Source organism: Micrasema longulum, unplaced genomic scaffold (assembly GCF_059751315.1).
Source record: "Micrasema longulum isolate JH-2025_06_02 unplaced genomic scaffold, ASM5975131v1 h1tg000411l, whole genome shotgun sequence".
Taxonomy (NCBI): domain Eukaryota; kingdom Metazoa; phylum Arthropoda; class Insecta; order Trichoptera; family Brachycentridae; genus Micrasema; species Micrasema longulum.
Window position 1 is genome coordinate 1,036,546 of NW_028277611.1, and position 23,022 is coordinate 1,059,567.

The 23,022-nt window shown below is 30.4% G+C and overlaps 1 protein-coding gene across 8 annotated transcripts in view; it reads left to right on the top strand.

Moving 5' to 3' along the window:
- The window catches only part of Pgant9 (polypeptide N-acetylgalactosaminyltransferase 9), a 647,455-nt gene that overhangs the window by 388,058 nt on the left and 236,375 nt on the right, over positions 1-23,022 (top strand). Inside the window, exon 1 of one of the 8 annotated variants that reach the window (XM_088226149.1) lies at positions 7,730-7,748. The exons of 6 other annotated variants lie outside the window; for them this stretch is intronic. The gene's annotated coding sequence lies outside the window, so the exon portion shown is untranslated. Of the gene's footprint in view, positions 1-7,729; positions 7,749-20,722; positions 20,787-23,022 lie in introns of those variants that run through there. One more of the 8 variants, XM_088226148.1, reaches the window with a different exon arrangement.

A 23,022-nucleotide genomic window follows, 5' to 3' on the forward strand; every position in this document is an offset into this window, starting at 1 on the left:
CATCTGTTGAATTTTTAATATTTGAGTAATTGCTTCAGATTTCCGTATCGCATTCCTAAGAGTCCCTCTATCCCCGTTGAAAATTGTGTATGGTAAATTTAATAAAAATGTTCATTTTCAGAGTGAGTTGTTTTCCTTATTTCGTTTTATAAATTAATGGTCATGTTCGGATATTTATATTTGACTATTTTAATGCTTAGAGAATGAATAAAACATATATAAATAAAATTTTAGTACCATCAATACACTAAAATGAAGTGACGTTTGCCTGGCGCCAACAGGCCACACGCAAAAATCGTGAATTTTGTACGTTTTAAAATGATCAGCATTTTTAGGCAAAAAAAATAATAGAGCGGAGATAAATAGAATCCTTCGTAAGGGTCAATCCTAATTCGTAATTAATAATTTGTTTGAAAGTATTTTCAAAATAATTTTGTGAGAGTTTTGCTGAAAGTTTAATTTCCAAAAAAACAAGTACATAAAAAAAAAATTACAATAATTTTTTTAACAATATACATATTACAACAGAGATGAAGAACATTTTAAAGAAGGTAATATAGAAGTCGAGGCATCTACAGGGATTATGACCTGGCATTGGCTGGTTTAAGTGGCCACTTTGCCCACCGTGTAACATTCACCATTCTGTCCATACTTGAACATCTAAATTCCTTCAATTCTTTCATCTGTTGATGTTTGTGAAGTAAGAGAGTTGAAACTTTTTTTTATGCGGGTGAGATTCATCTAATTAAATTATTTCTCCTACACACTAGGCAACGCCTGAATTTTTTTTTTTTTTTTTTAATTTCTATGCTTCTTCGTGAACCAGGTGGATTCATCAACAATAAATTGAGTTTGTCCAAATTTTTGTAGACAAGGACTGGATTTTACTTTAAATATTGTTGATAAAAACATAAGTTAAAAAGCTCAAATTTTAGAAAAATGATTGATGTTTTACTTCGTTTTCATGAATATTCAAACGTAAAACAAGAGTTTCTCATGTTAACTGTTAATTTTACGACCTTTGCTTAGCAAAAAGAGAAACCAATAAAATATGGTATTTTTTATTCTTGTTATGTTCCCGTTGTTTTATATTTCTGTGGATTTTTATGACACATACTGAAAATTGGTGTTCGATAAATTGGCAAATTAATTTTACATGCATTATTTATCAGCTTGTAAGACGTATTTGAAACGACAAAATGTGAAAACACAAACTTAAGGCAGAATGGCAAATGTTACTCGGTGTGTGATGATCACTCAAATATGGTATTTTAAGGGCTAACGACTGGGTTACGTAAGTATCTAGATTTTCAGATTCCCTAATAATTATTTTATCTCTAAAAAATATCTATCAAAGTCATTTACTTCTTGTCTATTGAGATGTTGTAAATCTATAGAGTTGAATTCTTGTAATAGTCAAAAAAGATCTTACATTTATCTGTATGCACAAAATATTGTTAACCGATTTTCTTTTTAATGCAAATGCATCGACTTCCATATTCCTTTTTCATAATCATAAAAATATTAATAATAATAATGGTTTATTAACAAAAATAACAATAATTTTATCTACTACATAGACAGTCTGGTAATATATTTCTCTGGATCATGTCTAGTCTGCCTAACTAGGCACAACCTGTTTTAAGGCAGACATGCCAAATAAACAATAATATTAATTAACTATACATAATGGTAATGGTTTTAAAGGTTTTATATATCTGTTTAAATGTCTATTAATAGTGATAAACTCTGTATAAGGTTAAATACAGTGGTACTTAAGGTAATTTTAAACAAAAATATGAAACTAACCATTCATAGATGGCGCTTTTATAATGTTTTATTGAAAAATGCCATTTTTACGTTTATTTTCAATGGAAATTTTACAAAACTTGGTTTGCGGAAACTTAACATTATATTGATTGTAATAAATACCATAACAATATAATTTTTTTTTTTTCACTAAATAATGTACAAAACAAAAAATAACTTATTTATTTTAACAAATTACAACAGGGATGGAGAATACCTTAAATAAGGGAATATGGAAGTCAAGGCATTTACAGGGCTTATGACCTGTCATTGGCTGGTTTGATTCTCCATCCCTGTTGTAATTTGTTAATCTTAATGACCCCCGAGGGGGTGAAATCCAGTCTTTTGTCTATGAACATTTGGACAAACTCAAATATTGTTATTTATCTTAATTTTAGTACAGGTTCTATAGAAGAACTTCTAGGACTCTTGTTTTTTGAATTATTGAGGATATTGCAAATACTGTAATCGAATGCATGGAGAAACATCATATTAAACATGATATAATTATTTTAATTTCAACATGGAGCTAACATTATGACTTAAGTGATAACGTTTTTTTTTTTCTATTTTCGAAACTAAAATGAATCACAAGATTTTTTGCCATTACATCATCCATCAAGCGGCGAAAAATTAAAAATGTTATGTATTTGGTGATCAAAATTGTCAACACAATTGTTGTTGAATCTCCTTTACGTCGCCAATTTAAAAAATGTTAACTCAATAACAGAGATTAAATACGGAAATCTTCACTGCATAATGAGGTTCGTTGGCTTTAAAGAGGATGCAGTCTACTGCAATACTACCATCTGATCACAATACGGTCTTCAATTATTGAGACTTTTATCTAACGTTTTTGTTTTCATTTGCTCCAATTCGCTCACTGACTTCACAAATTAATACAGCGCAGCGGGCTTAAGTCATAAATTCAATTTATCTCACAAGACCAAAACTAGGTTTGTACGACGATACTCTGTACGTCTGTTAGCTGTTGGTCTAAGTACACAAACATATATTATCTCCATCAAGGCTTCACAGTTCGCGGTAGTAAGTTGCCACGGCTGCTGTTTGTACTCTGAATATAATGCAAATTTAAATAGCATTTACGGCTTCGTCATGTCGAGGTGCTTGTATCCACACATCATACATCGTCTGGTACACAGTACGTGGGACGTAGTCGTGATGAAATGAAAAGTAAAATATGCATGACTAATAAGCCGTCAAAACTCGTTACCGACGCGACATATTTGCATCTATAGTAAAAATATTACATTTAATTTATGTGTAATAAGTATTTCGCCAGATACAGAAAACTTTTTGTTTTAAATGTGAGCTGTCGTATTATTGTTCATGCGTACAGCATACATTTGTACATGGTTAATATTTCAGAAGTGGATTTTGTTTCTTGGCTATCTATGGCTAAGTGTTGAAAAAGGGAAGGAAATTTCGGCTTTCGACCTTTATAGGCACTTTTTCGCATTTGCTTAATGAAGGGAAAACCACAGAAAACTCTTTCAAGGTAAGCTGGACCATTAGTAGACAACGGTAGGCCTTGTGTTTTACCTGAAGAGATCACTGCACTTTGTTCCCTGTTTTCATTTTTTGTCTTTATTACCTGTACTATCCTAACCATTGTGACTTATTACGGAATGCATGTGGCTTAGATCCTCACAAATGCTTCTGCATCGCGCCTCCAGGTTTCGACGCTGAAAAGGTGATAATAAAGTGGGGAATATCTTGAGGCGTTTCATCATCACATGGACTGCAGTTGATCCCGAAAACTTAGCTCATAAACCCGCCATGGCCCGGGAGGATTTGTGTGAGTTCGAAACTCATCTTTTGCTTTTTCCTGAAATCAGAGGCATAGAGTCATGGGGTGCCCGTTGTTATAAAATTAGTTTAACTAATCAAAACCTTTCAGATGGATCCTACATCTTATGTTACAGACTAGTTTGAGGTCACCACCTTAATAAAGTATGTTGACATGACTCAACTATAAGGCTCTTGTTTCTCTCATAGAATACTGTGTTGTATTATTATAAATATAATATTATGTTAATAATATTTTATTTTAGATCGATTAAGTGGTTAGGCTAAACGCAACTAGTTATATAACCAGTATACATTTGACATAATAAAGTAATTGATGACCGTTTTTTCAAAACTTGTTTGAAACTTATTTTTTATTGTAAGGATTTTTTGTGATCTACGTTAAATCGCGTAAACAATCTTTGTTTCAATAAATTATTCCTTACAACTAAGTTCAAAAGATATCTTATGTATATGCTGCTTAAAAAATTTTCAATACACCTACACGATAATTAAAAAAAAAATTAAAGCAACGGTATTTTTAGGCCGGTTTTTAGGAGTGTTTTGGTAGTTTTTTCTTCAGGTAATCGATGCGTCTCAATACTGGCTTTTTTTTTAAAAAAACCACAATTACCATGTAGAATATTGACGCATCTAAACTTGTTTTGAAAATTTTTGAATCAATGAGTGTGAGATCATGTCTAAGCCAGGAGATGAGATTTTAACATATTTAATGGGGAGCAATAACTCGTCAATAAACCGCAATCACCATGAATATCATGTTTTGAAAAAACTATCTCCGTTTAGAAAACAATGAAGAAAAACGTGTTTCAAATAAATGTCAAACACAAACAGAAATAGAAATTGTAAATTTCAATTTTTTTTAAATTACATAAAAAAAAAGAAAAAAGGATTTACGGATAATTAAATTTAAAAGTAAAGTAGAATAATAAAAAATATATGACGAAATAAGTCACTTAAGCACGCTGCTCCAATCTCATAGGTATTTGCTAGAGAAGCCTTTTAGCTCTTTCGCATATAACAAACGCGTTCCAAATTTTTGGTTTGGTTTTTAGTTCAACAAAAAACAGTTGTGGTTTACGCTTTCAATTCGCGACCTCAGTACCTACAGCCCGTTTCAAGATGTAAACTGTCGTCAACTTCGCTGTCGATAATCATAGAATGGTTTTTGTCCGTTTGGTCGACTCTATTAACCAGTGGCGTATTATTACTCTAAGGCTCCAATGCCGCTACAACCTCGATTCTTAGTTATATGTTAAGTAAGTTATAGTCGTATACCCGGCATGAACTAGAACTCGTTCTCTCAACTCCCTGCAAAAGAGAGAGAAATCCCTGCAAAAAACTGCTTTTGCAGTTTGGCGGGAATAAAAATAAAAAAAAAACATTGTTCAGAATTTAAAAAAGAAAAATAAATTAAAAAAAAAAAAAAAATAATAATAAAATAAAAAAATAAAAAAACTGTTGGCAATTCATCTTCCCCCATTACACTAAACAACCAGTGAAATCCTGGTGAAATCACAAAAAAAAATTTCCTCAAGCCTGTGTATTCTGTGGTATAATTCACTACTGTAACTAGACCTCCTGGCCTGTTGTGGTCCGAAAAAACAAAAAAATAATTTCAGAATAATTGACTTATTCAGCATTTACAAATTATGACCAAAACTGAAACCACGTCAAAACTGCCTTTAATCGAATATTTGGTCGGTAGTGCCATTTTACTAAAAATAAAATTCAACCTGCAAATTACATAATGTATAAATTTCAACGTTTTTTCGTTTTCTCTGTTTTTATTTCATTCATCTTTCAGACCAAATATCAATTAAATAATCTAATACCCAATATTACTTGCGTAATTTGAGTGAGGTAATTGATTTATAACTCCTACTAAATTTAATTATACGGTGAATGTAAATGCGAATTCCGTAAGTAATTTAGATTTTTTAAATTTTTTAAACATAATTTTGCATGTAATTCTGCCACTTTATTGAGCACGTTTTCATCTTTTATTTAACGTCAGTTTAACTTAATTTACTGTTTTATCAGTTTTTGAATACCTGCTTTATTGACCAGGCGTCAATGAATCTATTTTACGTGGCGAATGAACCGGGTGTGGAACTACCATTATTAAAAATGCATTATTTGTTTTTTTGTTTTTTCTTATATACTTTTTCATTTCTTGAATTGATAAACTGCAATAAACATTTTATTTTTAGAATATTTTTAAAAAACTGTTTTTTTTATTTTTAAAGGAGCATTTTTTTCATGCATCTTGAGGCTATGTGGAAAAAAAACATTTAAAACATTCTTCAAAAAATAATATAAATAATTTTAAATATGTTTCTTGAGATTCAAATAAAAACAGATATTTTCAGAAAGAATATAGAATATTTCTGTCATAAAAACAAAACGCATTTTATAATTTATACAATGGTTTCAATATGGCGGTAGAAATGTATATGTGAAATGTGTCTCAATTACATTATGAGAATAACTTTTATCGTAACATGCGTATACAAGTAATAATAATAAAAAGTCTGCAAAAATAGGTGTGTAAATAAATAACACGTAGGTAAACATAATTTCGTGGGAATAATATATTTAAAAAGTAAGAGATACTAGAGCCATGAATAATTTAAATATCCAAAATAAATTTTGTTCAGCATAGAGATGGTCCTTCTAACTGGCATTACCATTGGCAGGTTGGTCCTATATATTGGAATGTGGATCAGTCCATGTTGACGCTGTCTATGGTAATTATCCAGAGTATAAAAGCTAATGCTTCGCATTATTTCAGGAATGTCAATAATACAGCGCAACAATCGAAAGAAATGCGTAGTAAAATACACATTCCTTCTGGACTTCAAACTGTTCTAACCGAGCATACTCTGGAAGAACTCAGAAGGATAAAGCCGTGGATAATATCCGCACTCTCTCGGTAGAGAAACCGAAGAAATGTCTTCTAAACCTTCTCCACCATAAGAGAGTACTTCAACTCACACGGTCATAATAAGCGCTGTCAATGCCTAGACTTCAACATTTCCTTCTCTAACATATTTTCCATATCTGTTGTAATATTTTTAACTTATACAATGCATTAAATTGTTAGAAATGAGTGTGCTCAAATTAATATTCCATTAATGTTTGTTTTTTATTTGTTTCAGGTATGGATCAAGGCTTTTTTTTACTTGGAAAGAGTCGCAGGTAAATTTTACATGCTAATTTAAAAGCTAATGCTTCCCATAATTTCGGGAATGTCAATAATAATAATATCGCGTAACAATCGAAAGAAATGCGTAGTAAAATACACATTCCTGCTGGTCTTCAAACTGTTTTGACCGAACATACCCTGGAGAGACTCAGTGGGGAATATACCCACCCTCACTAACATGTATTTATTATGATACATGTTCGTAATGGTGAGTATATATATATTGTGTGAGGGTGTGTGTATATATGTATGGGTGTGTGAGTATTGCATGTGTGTGACAATTAAAAAATAAACATAATTTTAACCAAAGGGAGGGATATATCTTTGTATTGCACGTACCCGAAAATGTTACACAAACTATGCATATGTATGACAGGCACCCGAACGCACTTTGAACCGCTTTATCTCAGCCTACGCGCAAGGCACTACTAAAACAAAGCAAGATACCCATTAGTCAGTTTTTTTTCCTACAACTACCGAATAAGAGGAGTGTGTGACATTGACAATTCTATAAGTAGTGAGCGTTAAAAATGTGCTCACACCCAGGTTTATTGACACCGGATTAAATGCGAAAGGTATCTTATTTTTAATAATCCAATATGTTATGCACTGCCGGCAAAATTTTTGATATTCTATAAGAGACAAAGTTTGCACATATGTTGTTGAAGAAACGAAAAATATATTTCTTTTTCAACATTTTTTCTGACTTCAAATATTTACAACTTGTTTCTTACAGCATTTTAAAATTCAGCCCACGTTATACAATCAAATATTTAATTTATTTTTAGGTATTGTTTTTGACAGCGCCATTTTTGTAAAAATCAACTCAGGGGCGTTGATGTAATTAGTGTCCCGGCGAAAAAACGGGTACGTCTCGAAGTCGATAGACATAGACAAGTCGGTAAGTAATTGTATTCAAATATTTTCTGGCATTTTTTAAAGCGCTCACAAATTTCTAGTAAGTCTTTATCCCCATGTACGGGACTTTGAAATTAGGTCCTTTTAATTGACCACCAGCAATGTCGTGTAATGCCTTAACATAATTAAACAGCACACGCCATTCTTACCACTAAAAAGTTAGGCCACATTTTTATAGGCGCGGCAAAAGGTGTGACGCGCGTTTACACCATTATTGTATTTGTGCTGACACCAAAAAAGTAATTTATTTACCAATGAGGGTATGTTTATCTTTTTGTAATATAAACACAATAACTTCAGTAAATTTGATTTAAATCGTGCCATAAAAAAGATTTAAGATAAACGTTGGACCTTTAGTCAATAGACCCATGACAACAATGTTAATGGTGATTTGATGTATGTATATAACAACATTAAAAGGCTTGAGGTTTATTTTTAGTTCAAGTAAGAGATCCGGCTTCGCAAGATAAATCTATTCGTGAAACTAAATTTTGCAGCCATTTGTATTCATAAATAGACAGTTGTCCATTTTTTCCTATCGTTACTGCCGAGTTAAGATTATAAGTAAATCGTTCGAGGATTTAAGTAATGAAGATTTGTGGTAAGTATTTAATATATTTTTATCAACACTTATCCTGGTTTGACCTCCAATTAATGATCAATACTCGTATAATCCATTGGGTCGTTTTGAGGTTATTCGCCGGTCAAAGGCTGCATCAATTTATGACTATGGAAAGACGAAGAGTCGAGTCGGTGCTTTTATGCCACATTATTATGTTATTTTATTTATTAAGATGCAATTAATGCTAATATAATACAACGGCAGTTTGAAATATTTTATCGTGTAATCAAATGTTTTATGCACATTCCTACAATGTCGGAGTTTGTTAAATTTATTGATCAGTATATAAATGCTCAGTTATATTTTAACTTTTACTAGTTTGATCAATTTGCGACGGAGGCGCTAATTTACTCGCGTGTTTTTAATTTTATTGGCCTATTTCATTTTTATATCGGGATATTAAAAATATTTATTATTGACAAACATACATTTCTGATTTTACGTAACAGTGTGATTTATCTCCTAGCTAGTTTATAGACTTTTTAATTTTGTTAAAAGTATTTCGGAGTATTTTCAAAAGTTAAATGTCAAATGCGTATTTATTCAATAGGTTCCATGTAATTTATGAACTTAGGCGATAATTTATTTTACTTTCATATAATATACACAATATTGTGTTTATCTAGAGTTTGTTTTTTAATAATGTAAGTATTTATAAATGCCAATAAAGCAGCGTGTATGATTAGTTTTATAATGTATATTCTCACACTGGCCATGCCTTTGTGGTATTTTTTTTGTTGATGTGAAAGTGTATTTTGTTTTTTAAATATGTATTGAAAAAGGTGGAAAAATATGTAACAATAAAAAATATTTAAAAAAAGTAATTTCACACAAACGTATAAAAAAAAGCTTGTCTAATACATAATGTGCTCGCTTTATTAAACTCAGAAATAATTTTTGCATGTTCGTCGTCTATCAATGTAATCCTTACGCAGTGCTAAAAATATAAATAATATGATCATGTTTAAAAAATATGACCCAAAACAAAAAATACTGTGTTAAATGTAAAACTATTTTGGTAAAACCATAAAAAATCTTAAAAGTTAAAACACCAAGAGTATGATCAAGTTAAACGTTTTAAACATATCACGTTTCTAGGAAAATGTAGATGCTAATATTTGTCTTTATTTTATAATTTATTTATATGTACGAATATATGTGTTTTCGTTACAAAATTAATGATTACGTAACCCTTACTCTATGAGGCCAAAAGCTCTGTGCTGAGTTGGGATACAGCATAATATAATATGGAAGCATTTATATACGTAATTAAATAATAGCAAAATAAGAATTCTGACATAGACATTTCTTTAAATAAACATCTGGACAACACGCTTAATAGTTTATAAATCTATGCAATATCTCGCAGTAGTCTCCTGCGATTGTCTCTAATCTTAGAAAAATCCAAATTTGTACACTTTTTCTGAAAATGGCTTTCGCTTTGGAGAACTTAATATGTTCATTCAGGACAATTAACACATTTGGGGCTACCGAGCATTTCTTCTAGCGAAGGTAGTACGTTTTTTTGGTATTAAATAATCCAAATTACAGGAACACTTCGTAGTAGCATTCTGCTGGAATCTCCTCTTTTAACCGCATAACAGAAATATGTCAAAGGTTCATTTAAAATAAATGTCTGATGTCTAGTACTTTCATAATATAAAACTACGAGGTGGGTATTCACGTTTACAAAATACTTATAATAGTATTACAATTCGTTCAAAATGGCCCCTAAACTGAAGGCTTTAGGTCAAGCATTATAACGCCAATATTGATTTTTTTTTAAAAACAGTTTAATAAAGATTTTGGTACACTTTGATGATCAGCTATTAAAAAGTTGTGTTGTTTTTGTGACGTTTGGCTACCATTCTTTGAGTCCTAAAAGTTGGTTTTGCACTGCAATATTTCAATGTTCCCGGACTAGCGCCCGAAGCGTAAGATTTGTGAGCTTAGCTTGCAGTGTCGTTTGCACCACTAGGTGCAGGTAGGCAAATGATTTTGATAATGAGTATTGTAACGGGTTACATTTGCTAATAGCGATTTCAAGATAACAAAGTCCATGCTTCGCCATACTTCTTTTTTGCAAGATTTTGGTAAAATCAATAATTATAAAATATTTTTAATTTCGAGAAACTCAATTAGCGTTATTAAAAATTTCCATCAGTAACTTAATATTAGAAAATTTCAACCAAAATAAGTAAATAAGCGTTTCAAATGATTTAAGTATCAGGTAGTAAACCCAAATCAAAATAAATGAATGTATAAATTCTCGTATAATAAATTCACACGCTGTAAAAAAAAAAATGGTGTTTTTATGTTTTGCTGTCGAAAATTTTACTAAATGGACATCTCGAAGCCAGACATAGAAAAGTAAGAAAGTAGTTATATTCAAATATTTAATAACATTTATTAAAGTATTTTCATTTCAAATATTTTGGTCTCAGATATCTGATGTATTTCTGTATTTTATGTAGTAAACTTCGAGCCTACTGCTCCTCCTATGGCTCTAGTGTTGTAGTCTAGCTGGTGGTGATCAATTTTGCGAATGGAAGACCGCGGGTTCGAGAATGCATTTTTGGATAAATATATTTATATTTGGATAATTTATATAGCGCCGTTTTTGTGAAAATCACCTCAAGGGCGCTGTACAATAAATAAATATCCCACCACGTCTTGCAGCTACGGAGCGCATAGACGGTTGGGATTCTTGTTCCTCGTCTCCAATTATGATATACAGGAGTTAGATTACAGCACGTCTTGCAGCTACAGAGCGCATAGACAATAAGAAATCTAGCCCCCATTTAATTATTTTTTTTATTTGACAATAAAGTCTAAACTTTAAGATTGAGATAAGAAACTCTAAAGATTTAGTGGTATTTAAAAAAAAAAAAACAAATGTACAAAAATAGAAGTTAGATTACAACAAGTCTTGCAGCTACTGAGCGCATGGACGGTTGGAATCCTAGACCATTTTTACTAAATTTGGATATTTGATAGTTAATAACATTTACCTATTGCAGCTAGATTACTAATCATCTTGCAGCTACAAAGTGCATGGACGAGTTAAATTCTGGTAACTTAAAATTATCAATAAATTTACAAAAACAAACATTGAGCATAATAGTAAATTTGTAAAGTGTTCGTGCTTTCAAAGTAACCAGTTAAAAACCTAACAGATAAAGCATTTCAACACTATGAATAACATAACAGATAAAAATATTCGAAGGGTAGCTTTCATAGATTTTAGGTAGTCACTAGTCACTGTCGTAGTGTCGCAAAAGTGCAAACACATGTTGTTTGCTAAATTCCTAGAAGATGGTCCGATCCACGTGTAGTTGCCGGAGAGGGAAAGAAGCCTATTGTTCCAACGACTTTGTATCCGTTTTAGTCTGTATTATTTCGTTTTATAATGAGTACGAAATTCCCGCTTAATTTTATTTATTTTTTACATTATTATTAGACAAACGTGTGTATGAGAGTGGTTTGAGGATTGACGTATCATTTTTTATGTACGAGTATATTGGAAACATTATTTCAAATCTATTGAGTATAAATAAACGCGTAAAATCTTCAATCAAGATTTTATTTTTCGATCCTCCCGAACAAACCGTATAAAAAAGGAGCCTCCTTTGTGCATGAATATCATAAGAAAAGAATAAAATAAATTTGAAACAACTTTGTTTTTAAACACTTTTTTTTCTTTCTACCGACCGGTTTCAAAGCTATACTAGCTTCTTAATCATAGTATAAATAACAAAGACAGAAAAAAAAAATTAAAACCAAGTTGTTTTACATTTACTTTATTATAATTAATAATTACAATGTAAACTTTATGTTATGAGATCAGCATTATTAATTTAAAAAATCTTAACTGTGATGTTTTTATTAAAAAAAAAAAATAATGTGTAATACATACACAAGTTATTTATTTTGCCAATTGTTTGCAACACCATTATGATATTTAGACAAACAAAATGTTTTTGTTGACCTAAATATATTCATCATTGTAAATTTTCTGAACTTTTTGTAGATGTAAATATATGAGAAAACATAGCGAACCCATAAAGAAGTTTTCTGAACTTTTAAGTTCAGTCCTGCGAGCGCTTTCTTGATTTCCTTTGAGAAATGAACTTTCAAAAGCCAATATAGAGAGTATTCGAACAAACAAAGAATAACAACATATTTTCTACAAAAGGAAAATTGTTTTCAAATAAATTGATTGCGCGAACAAACCTTTATTTGAATTATTTTTTAATTTTTTAAAAGTGTTTCAAACAATTATTTTGTACTCTTTTATCTAAAATAGTTATTTTTTTATTTAATTTTTTATTTTTTTTTAAGAAATATTTGCGTTATGATTTACCCAAATATTAAATTTTGAGGGCCAATTTCAACGAGTTGTAAATAACTCACTATAAAAAAATGTAATCAAGATGGAGAAGAGTAGGATTCGAACCACGGATCTTTGGTCCATGAGTCCGGGACACTAGCCACGGGACCACAACCTGATCTTAACTTTTTATAAATTTAATATTTTTGAACACTGGTAATTTTGAAAAGATTGTTGCCTCTCAAAGATGTCGTCACAAGTTCTTCTAAATTTACCAATAATAGAATCCTGAGATAGTTTTTTGGTTTCTGGGAAGCCAACCCACTAATCAGGACAATACACTGAAGAGTAATGAGTAATTAAAAAAAATACAAAACATAAAAAAATCGTAGCGATGATAATACGATACATAAAAAATAGCTTAGTTTGACAGTCTATAAACAAATAAAAAAAACAAAAAACTACTGAATTTATCTATTAAGTGTTCATTTTTTATGCCATGAAGTTCATAGTACATTTTTTTTATTTTATTAAATGCGTTGGTGCATACAGTAGTGCATAGAGAACTGCATTGCTATTTCAATCGTAGCGTATCTAGATCAACTTTGTCACTGATAGTTAAGGTGACCAGTCTTAAGCTTCGGGTACCAGTCTAGGGACAGTGAAATATTGCAGTGTTAAACGACCATCAAAACAAATATTTTCATCAATCGAGCCCGGAACCTCAAAAATGTTAAACGTATGCACCAACCACCACACGACGAGGTCGACATATTTCCACTCGATTTTCTTTTACAGAATTTTATTTGTCCAGAATTCTGGTTTCATTTCACACAAATAACTGTATTCTTTCATCCACCTGGACGTGGAATAAACATGCTACATAATTACATATTGCATTTCATAACGTGTTTGAATTTTAAAAATTATTTTACAAATCAAATTAATATATTTGCTAGGTCAAATTATTTTATTTGATAGCATAAATATTTTTGATACTTTCTTGAATAAAAAAATATTTTAAAAAGAGCTTTGTTTTATTACATTAGTAAAATTTTTGAACTCAAATTCTTTCTTACCTTTTTTATGAACGTGGTGATTATTATCATCAAATTATCACACTTTATAATATCTATGAAACCGTAGAAAATTTATTCTATGTGGTAAATAAAATGGTAAAATATTTAAACATGTATATTTTTTTGTGCTTTTGAGATAAAACATAAAAACTGTTTGTGTAAGTATTTAATTTTCGCTATTTGACACACAAGTGGTTTTTCGTGTGCCACAATTTATTCATAGTAAAGTTTTGGCAAAGAAAATGTGACAGAGCATCGAGCCACAGATACAGAACTCTGAAGTCTCGCCATCAAATAATGGCGTTATTTTTTCTGTTCTATTCCAGAAATTTCTCAATAAAAAACGAGTTTGTTTGTTTTGCGGTTTTTACATTATACTTTTTGTATTTACCGAATGTAATGAAAATTTGTGTACTTTATTTTCCCATTCGCCGTAAAATAATTAATAATTAAAGTTAAATTCGCATCAAAGTAAATACAATTCTCTTTCTGGTCCGTATAAACAGAAGCAAGTCTAATGGAAAAATCGTGTGGCTTTTTTATTTATTTTGTGTATTTTCGGCAAACAGAAGAATTAATTTTCTTTTTTAATTAAAAAAAACAGAAGATACAGTTACAATTTCGTGAAATTAATTTTTTAAAAGAAATTATTCTAGTATTTTCATCATTGGGTTTGAGATAAGATACTATTTCATTAAATATAATATGTAGGTTTTCACTGGTATGATTTTTTTTTCTTTTATGGAATGTTTTAATTAAGAATGGTGAAAATATTTTTTTTATTCGCAAAACAACAAAACCGCCAATCACAATGTACTTATATGGCTTTAGGTATTTACAAAAACATGTTTAACTCATGTGTGGCTATGGTGTAACACGAGTCTACATAGGATACAAGACTTGATATATCTGTCTTATTTATTTAAATGATGAAGTATTTTTTTAAATGAACAAATGCACATTTTCACACTGTATTTGAAATGTATAAGTTGTATAATTATGTTCGATTTCGATAAACAAAATATTTATTTTGATATGCATATAATAATTAAACAAATGAAAGTGATGCCAATTCCACAATAAATCTGTTTTACTGTACTAGAAAGAGCACGACAGTATAAATTATAACAAGGAAGACGTAGATGCTGTTCTGTGGCAGTTGTTTGTGTAAAAGAGATAAAAACAAAATAAATAATTCGTTCAATCAATCGGTTATTGGCAGCGAGCGGGAGTGACCGCTATTTAAATGACCGGCGTAATAATGAGTTTTCATTTATTATGCTATAACACGCCAAAACAAAATATTAAGTTTTAAAAATTATTGAAAATAAATTATTTATCAGTATGTCTCCATGTTTTTTATCAAATGTCTCAGAATATTATGTCTTTTGCTTGAGATACCGCGATATTACATCACCGCCTGTAAAGGATTATTTTAGCAGTGTTTTTAAAGTTAAAAAGAAGTACACGATAGATACAATATGTACAACAGATAACCCACAAAAACAACGGTAAACAATGACGAATAAGTCTCTAATACACATAGTTAAAGAGGAAGAGACTAAAACTGGTAATTCCAGCATGAAAAACATCCACCTTTCTCGGTAGGCTATTCAACACACTAATCCTTCCCACAGACACAGATTCAGACATATTTCCAGAAGGCTTTTACTTCACAGGTATAAAATTAAAATCAAACAGTTTTATAGTATATCAAGTTAATATGTAGGTACTAATTTTTATTTTAAAAAAATAGATTGAAAAACTATTTTGTTTTATAGTTGAAACATTAAAAGAACTATTAAGGTTATCAGTACAACAGATGTGGAAATATTTTATTAAGGATTTATGCTATTTAACTTCACAGAAATCAATCCGATGATATGTTCAAAAATATTATTCTCATCTTTTACTTAATTGAAACTCAGATCCTTAAGAAATATGGAATAATATTAATGAAATTTCAAACCGAAAACAAACTCAGTATATAGCTCCCGAAAAAATAATAATTGATGATAATAGAATTTTAACGGATGGTGAAGAAATAGTCAGTAAATTTAATGATTTTTTTTACGGAAATTGCTTCATCGCTTATAGAAGATAATCCTTCACTTAAAATGCATTTAAATTACTTCATACCATACAGTCCAGACCATAACCAAACTTCAACCCCTGAATAATCCCAATTTAAACCTATTAGAGAAAATGAACTAATATTTAAATACATAAATGATTAAATTATTAGTAGCTCCAATGGACTAGATGATATATGTAGGTTGACCATTCAGTCAATAAAAATATTTATATTATCACCATTATATTGTTTGGTGCTATGGTGTATTTCCTAATAAATTTGAAATTTCGATTGTAGTACATTCGCAAATCAGGCTCTTCGTGTAAAACTAATAATTATAGATCAAAAATATTGATTTCACAATAAGCAAAAATCCTAGAAAAATTTATTAAAAATAAATGATTTATTTTATGGAAACTAATTATCTTTCGTCAAATAACCAGTTTGGATTAAGACAAAAGTGCATTTCAGATAATGCAATATTTAAACTTACACATCAAAATTTATACTGGTTCAGATGCAAATATGAAAACATGAACAATTTTTTTAGATCTTTAAAAAGCATTTGATACAGTAAATCATATAATTTTAACAAGTAAATTACTTTAAATTGGCAGAAAAAATGTGTGCTTGTTGTTTTTTGAAAGTTACTATCAAATAGACTGCAATGTACCAGGATCGGAACTAATGTTAGTAATACTAAGACTGTTGTACACGGAGTCTCCCAAGAATCGGTTCTTGGCCCTTTGTTGTTTCTTGTAATGATCTTTGTAATATAACTGTCCCTGGTAGATTAGTTTCTTATGCAGATGATACTGCAATAATTGTACAACGTGATACCTGTGATAATATTTTCAAAAAAGCCAATATATATATAACTATTATCAAGGAGTGGTTGGATCGAAATTTTATCTCGCTAAATTGTAATAAAACACTGTTTATTCCATTTTACAACTCAAAGTCGTCTTTTTGTTCTTCTTCCCTTAATGTAATGTTTCATAATAAATGTTTTTATCTTGACATGTGTAATAACTACGAAAATATGAAGTCTGAAAGGTGCATAAAATACCTGGGAGTAATCATTGACTGTCAACATAAACGGACTAATCATCTTGAAATAATTGTTAATAAACTGAGATATTTAACCTATGTGTTCAAACGACTACGTACTTACGCCCAGCTAAATACTATTAATATGGTATAGTATGCACTTGTACAGTCATCGCTTTCCTATGGAATGATTGAATGGGGGGGAACTTACAACAACCATATTAAACCATTAGAAACTGTTCAAAAATTTATATTAAAAATAATGCTTCACAAAAATCGCACTTTTCTCTCTTTCCATTGTTCCAAGAAGCGTAACTTTTAGATATAATACAAATATATTGTTTTCAATGTTTAAAATATATATTTAAGAACCAAAATTTATTTACAATTCATTCAAATAGACCAAGCCAAAGAAGAAATCGTGCGTTAGAAATACCACACTGTAAAAAGAGGCTCGCATAGAAACATGCGTATTTATAGGCCCAAAAATTTTTAATTATTTTTTTACTGATAATATATCATTGATTCTTAACTTTTAAAATTTTCCTTCTTTTAAAAAACACGCACTATCTTGGATTCAAACTAAAAATATGAGTTTGATTTTTTTTTTCATATATTTTGTTGCCCTTTAATAATAAGGAATATTTTTATGTTTTTTAGAATATTTTTCATTTCCTTTTTTAATTTCTATAAAAAAAATATCAAATGATCTTTTACACAATATTTTATTTTCTCTTCTAACGTTACACAAATATATTATAAGTGTCTATTTTTAATAGGAGCAAAAATTCATTAACATTTTTTTTGTATACCCACGAACAGGTCATGCCTTTTGATTTTTTTGTTTACTATTTTTACTGTTAATATGTATTTCATTGCTATGTAATTATTCTTTATTTTTTAAATATTCTGTTTTACCTATGTATATTGTAAATAAACAAAAAAAAAACACGGACATAATAGTAAATGTTACACAATGTGTAAAGTGGTTAACCAGTCAATTACAAATGTTCCTTTAATGCCTTTATTTCTTTATTTTCTCCTCCAAAATATTATATTTCTTCTTTTTATATTTCTATCGCTCACTTACCTAACTTTCAGTGAGGATACTGGATTAATCTAAAAAAATATGTAGTTCTGGTAGCAATATTTTGAATAACATATTTTCCTTTTTTACATATTGATGGCTACAAACAGCAGAAAATAAATTTTGAGACCCAAAAGGCCAATATTTATATGTGTCCGAGATTCTAATTAATCGAGGCCCGACGTTTAATTGTTATTCGTAGGGCCGATGAAATGAAGCCCTCGCCAAAATTTCAAGCACATTACGTTTGATTTATCTCAATAAATACTCATTATCTATAATGCTAACGTTGCTATCTCTCTAATGAAGAATTATAAGTACTTGTCATCAATATTTTGAGTGTAATATCCAATCGATCTCTGTTGAAAATTTCAATTAATCAAAAAAACATGTGTTTGTTTTAGAGAGTTGTAATTAGTTTATACGTTTTATGATAAATGTGTTCGGTAGAAATTATTAGCATAAAAATTAAATGCCATGCATTTATTGTGTGGCTATCAGGTTACCATAAATAGTAAAGATGCCATGTAAACAATTAACATTAGAAACGGTACGCGGTGACCTAAGAGAAGACGCCGTCTCCTTTCACTCTTAGCATGTATGTCCACTTATGTACAAATATAATATTATATCCCTTCTCTTATTTGTTTGTTATTCATCCAACCTTGACTTTTGAGGATGTACGTTTGGTACGAACAAAAAATTGCCTAAAAAAAGATCGTGTATAATTTACGTAAAATCTTCTCTAATTTATTGCGCTTTGAAGATGTAAACACGAGTTAATTACCATTTTTAGCGAGGTATTTCATTTTTATCTAAGAATCTTTAAAAATATTTGTAAAAAACCGCGATTACTTTTGTTAGTTTATGGAATTTGTATAATTTATAAAATAATATTTTATGTCTTACAAATACTAAGCTATAAATACAAGGTTTTATATATTTACACACAATTATTGTTCCAACCCATTGAATTATTTATTTTTTCACGCTGCTCTTTAATGACCAGCAATTCTAATTGGCAAAGCAGTTTTTTTTGTAAAAATACTAAATAATGCGAATGGAAAACATTAAAAAAATTATAGATCAAAAAATCTATATATAAATAAATACATTTACGGACGTTTTAAATCCATTTAACAATGGTAAATACATTTATTTATAATATAAACAGGTACAAGTGAATTGAAATGTAACTGAAGAAAATGAAACCTAGGACATATATTAAACCTCAATCTATCTTAGCGATTGTTTAACTTTAAAAAGTCACAAAAAAAGTCCAGATCTTGTCTCGAGTTTACAATGCGACATAATCGGGACATGGGTGCAAGCAAGCCATAGTTTGTGCTGTGTTGATCAAAGAACAGTATATAATTATTGATTACAGATGTTTCTAAAAATGAAATTCACTGCTAAATAACTAGGGTACCCAGATGAAGAGAATTAGGAATGACAAGAGTAACAGAAGTACAAATTATGTCCACTGCATGAGGTGCCCGATTCGTAAGCACAATTTTGACGCTGACTGTATTGAATCAAATCCTTGATTATTGGTTCAATAAATTTTTCCTAAAAATTAGGCGTTTATTTATATTGTCTGTCATCTGACATTGTTTTTAATTTTGGTCCGCTGCGCAGGTAGATAATCCATATTTTACTTTTTTCTTTTATTGTAGAAAAAAAGCTTCCACTGCATTGCAGTGGCGAATAAAAGTTGTAAGTTGTCCTCTTTCTGTACTGGTACCATAACTTTTACTTGCTTCTTGCCCTTTGACGGCTTTGGAACTCACAATTTGAGGTTTAAATGCCTGTTTCATTTATATTGTGAATACGAGTGGCTGATATATTATTTGTATAAATTTGTTCGCACAAAATATCGTCTTAGAAGGAAATATATCCAATTTCGAAATTTTTGTATCCCTGGGCAATACGAATGGTCTTATTTGCTTTGCCCTATTCACTTTGCCCGAAGCAGTTTAAGTGTACATTTCGTCAAAAAAAAAGTACGTATTTTCTAACTAAACGTAGCTTTTCCGATAGAAAAAATAAAACATTTGGTGCAATAAAACATAGTAAAGTTATTATAAACATACCGCAACTTTCTATTTCACAATCAAATTTATTGACTTTCTAAAATAAATATAAAAATATATGATATTAGAAAAGTTAGGAAGTTTTTTTTAGGTTTAATTTTTTTTTTATATAAATAACACAATTATCAAATGATATACTTCTGTACCTTTAAAAGTGTGAAATAAAATGACAATTTTTTTTCTTAACCGGTTCCACGTTAAGTTGAAGAAAATCACATTCGTTGTTCTACGATGCCAACAACATAAAAAAAAAAAAAAAGAAATACAAAGTGTCATGGCATCCGTTTTGATGTGATACACTGATCGTAAGACTTCAAGAGATGTTTGTTGTAATTTGCGGAAATATTTAACTCATTCGCTATGCCCAGTTGATCCGTTTTGCCCGGGTCTCCCCTATTTCTCATCCTGTTACAGTGTCTTAAGCCGCATGTAATTTATATATATTTTTCTAACACATGGAGAGATTCCTGAAAGCCCTCAATTTCTTGACTTGAATATATTTAATGCCGCCGAAAATCTTTCCCATTAAGAAATATGGCCGCCACTTTTTCAGCAGGCCCCCTTCCGGTGACAACAATGGCGTCCCTTCCGGTGGACGTCGCATTAGTCACTTCCTGTCGACGCCGCCGCCTTTACCCGGATCAGCTTCCCACTTATTCACTACCATTTCCTGCTCCGTTCAAAACGTGTGTAAACCTTTTTTAATCCGCCCAACACACTTATTTCGACACCCCCTCGCATTTTTATTCCGCTCGTAGGGGTTTAATAATTCAGATTTCTTAATCAAGTCGGCCAGCCAAAAATTTTGAATATTGCAAAATGTATCTTTCATGCTCTCCAGCTTTGGAATCTCCTGGCCATAAACATTGCATTGAAATTGAGCATTCCTTTTATGGAATTTGGCTTGTATAAGATGGTGCGAAAATTGGTTCCATGCGTTGTACCATTTATTGTTTAATTTGAATAATTTAAAATTGTAGGTATGTAGGTGAGTCATTATTTTCATCGCCATTTTACCCAGCAAATTTATAATGTTAATTTCTCCAGGAGATGTAACAGTAAAAATATCACAATATTTTGAGTTGTTAAACGTTTGCTGAAATGACTGTATTTTACCCCTTGGGAGTATGATTAACGTATTATTACAGAGATGGAGAACATTTTAGAGAAGGAAATATGGAAGTCTAGGCATTTAAAGGGCTTTTTGGTTTGTCAATGGCTGGTTTAGTGGCCATTTTACACACTGCGTAACATTAACCGTTTTGCCTACGTTTTAACATTCACATTTCCTAGACTCTTCCATCAGTTGACTTTTGTGAAGTAAATGAGTTGATACCTGCATTGATTTTAGTGAGATTCATCTGGTTAAATTATTTTACCTACTAAGTGACGCGACGCCTGAAAACAATTGGTCTTTAGATCCTTAAAACTTCATAAGGAGGAAATTCAGAGTGTTGTTACGAATTTTACAAAAAACATTGTTTAATATATTTTTTTTGTTTATTTGGGAAAAACAACAGTAGTTATTTCAGAGTATAAAATGTCAAATATTATACACACAGGAAGTATTTTTTTTACAAATATAATGAGAGAACATTGTACACAGTAAAGAGAAAATATAATATAATATATAAGACAAGATAAAAAAAAGCACGTTAGAAGGTTAAGGGATAAAGAAATAGAGTGGGGGAGAGGAAGAAAGGGAACAGCACTCATTTACTTTGTACGGGATCAAAAATCATTTTTTGCATATTGAGGTATTGTAATTGGACATATTACAATAATTGTAAATCCTTTGGTCAACAATAAGTAAACGATACAATTTATCACCACTATAAAATATAAACATTTTTAGTGTTCTTTATTTTAATGAACAAATGATGTACTTTTATTTATTTTTGACGATTAGATTTAGAGTCTTTAATTACCATAACATGTCCAATTACTATAGCACCCACCCTACGAAACACGTTTTTTTAAATTTATTTTTTAAATGAATAACCCGCTTAGCGTCTATTTAAGAGGCTTGTCAGGCTTGGAAGAAGAATCGAATTTGAAAGAAAGTTATAAAAATCAGACCAAATTGAAACGTGTTTTTTTTAAATACAAGTATTTAAAAAATGCGGTGAAGTTATAAATTCGAATGAAAGCTTATGTCACTATAAAAAGTGTGAATATGTGTTTACAATTTCTATAATCAGACAGATTTTCCCTATGTAAACCATGTTATATGGAAATTCGAGCAATGGGATGAGTGTGTAGCTTTTGTATAAAGCCCTATTGTTTGTAATTTTGTCAACCATAAGCGATGTTTTGTCTCATCAAGTGATGAATTAACGATTCGTATTTTGTACGAAGTGAAGTTATGTAAATTATATCGCGTGTTAACAGTTAAGAATAGATCTTGTAATAATTATTTATAAAATCAAATTCAATATTATTTCCATAGTAAATTGTATAAGCACACTCAGAATAGGATGACGCCGCAAAACATGTATGGACAATGCGAACATGTTTAAGGCGCGTAACAATATTTTGGCGCCGAATGTGGGAGAGAAAGTTCTCGACAATGAGTTTTATTGGCCCAAGTGGAACCTTCTGTGGAGGGTTGGATTTTCGTTATTTGTATCTACGTGTAAACTCTTCCCTGTGTAAGAAACAGGGTTGTCGAAAATACACAGGTATTTAAATTTATTGCAACAGAGAGGAAAAACATTATTGAGAAGGGAATATGGACCCGTCATTGGTTGGTTAAAGTGGCCACTTTACACATTGTGTAACATTCATCATTCTGCCCATGTTCAAACATCCACATTTCTTCATCTCTTCCATCTGTTGACTTTTGTGAAGTAAAGGAGCTGAAACCTTTATTATGCGGGTGAGTTTCATCCGGCTGAACCAAATTACCTACTAGGCAACGCT